This window comes from Zingiber officinale, chromosome 11B (genome assembly GCF_018446385.1).
Source record: "Zingiber officinale cultivar Zhangliang chromosome 11B, Zo_v1.1, whole genome shotgun sequence".
NCBI lineage: Eukaryota > Viridiplantae > Streptophyta > Magnoliopsida > Zingiberales > Zingiberaceae > Zingiber > Zingiber officinale.
In genome coordinates this window covers 39,269,981-39,271,998 of record NC_056007.1, presented here as the reverse complement: position 1 = coordinate 39,271,998, position 2,018 = coordinate 39,269,981, and positions in this window count along the sequence as shown.

Genomic DNA, 2,018 nt, shown 5'->3' with positions numbered 1-2,018 from the left:
GTTTATCTGTGCTTGTATTGGCCCTAGAGGGCAAGTATCTTGAGTATGATCTGTACTTCCGCAAGTCTCACAAACATAAACTATCGCATTGGTCGTGTTGTTGTTCCCCATGGCCTCAAACTTCTTGGTCAAAGTGTTTAGCTTTGCAGACATGAGAGTGACTACATCTACATCGAATTTCCCTGACGCTTTTATTGGATTCCTTGAGAAAAAACCATCAGATCTTTTTGATGCCCACTGATGGTGATTCTGTGCCACATTCTCTATTATCTCTTCAGCTTCATCAAGGCTCTTGTTCATCAGTGCTCCTCCTACTGCAAAATCGAGGGATACCTTCGTGTGATAGTTGATTCCATTATAGAAGGTGTGTAGAACCAACCATTTCTCAAGGCCATTATAGGAGCACTATCTCAGCATACTTTTAAATCTGTCCCAGGATTCAAATAATGATTCTGAGTCTACCTATTTGAAACTTGCAATCAGATTCCTCATATGAGCAGTTTTGCTTGGTAGATAGAATTTGTCCAGGAATTTCTGCTCACACTGCTCCCAGGATGTAATGCTATTTGCTGGAAGGGAATTTAGTCACTGCTTGGCTCTGTCTTTCAGGGAGAATCCGAAGAGCAATAACCTTATTGATTCTGGAGGGACTCCGTTCACTTTCATAGTGCCGCAGATCTCGTAGAAAAGCTCTAAGTGGTGGTTTGGATCATCGTGTGGTCCTCCTCCAAATTGATTCTGCTGAACCATGTGAATTACTGCAGGCTTGATTTCAAAGTTGTTGGCTTCAATTTATGGTCGAGTGATGTTAGACCGAACCACTCGTGCATAAGGTGCTGCATAATCCTTCAATAATCTATCAGCCATCTCTGAAGATTCTTGTGATGCTTGAAATGCCTTCTATAGGTTTCTTCTTCTCATAAAAGTCCTATCGATCTCTGGATCAAATAGTAGAAACTGTCCTAAAAGATTAGCTCTTCGCATGCAAAAATAAAATATGAAATATAGTAAAGAGGAAAAGATGAAATATTATAATTTTTGGAATTTTTAATAAAAATGCATAAAGTAAAGAAAAACAAGAATAAAATTATTTATCTCTAAATACAAAATAAAGGAAAGAAAAAGGTAAAGAAAACAAAGTCTAGTCTAATCTAGTATGACTATCACAAATGTTATAGACGCAGTCCCCGGCAACGGCGCCAAAAACTTGTTACGCTTTAGCAAGTGCACGGATTCGTCGTCAGTAATAAAGATTATCGATCCCACGAGGACTGGTTATTGTTAGCTAGAGCCCTAGAGCCAATCATTTGATGATTGTATTTTGGACTTGTTGTATCATATTCTATATAAATAAAGGCATTTGATTTTTGGTTATTATACTTACTTGTATTTGTGCCAAATAAGCTAAGTATAATAACGTCCTTGAGTAGACGGTTCTCACCTATATCAATCGGTTAGTTGAACCGATAGTGAGATGATATAGGGAACACTACTCTTAATCATTCCTAGTCGAGTATTAACATTCAGGGGCAATGTTAATGCAATAAGACTAGCATGTAGGTCAACTCGATGACTTGATCTCACAAGTCATGGATATAGAGATATCAAGTTGACACATGGGTATGCATTGGAGAATGTATACTGAATGACCCGCCATGAGAAAGTATCATGGATCGTTATATGAGTGTCATATACTTTCTCATGTGGCTATTAGTATGACTACTAGTCCTTAGACCTGAAGTCACCATAGTTCCCTACATAAGGAGTTATGTACTTTAGTTTCGTCAAACGTCACCAGCGGTGGACTATAAAGGCGATTACTGGGTATGTAACAAATTATGCGGAGGGATGTGAGTGATGTAGATGGGATCTATCCCTCCTATATGACGGGAGTGACATCGGTATTCTTGATAGAGTGAGACCACGAAGTGCATGGTCATGCCCAAATGAGTCAATATAGGATATTGAGCTCATTTGATTTAGTGTGTCTACTTGGAGTTCAAGATTTAGATTGATTA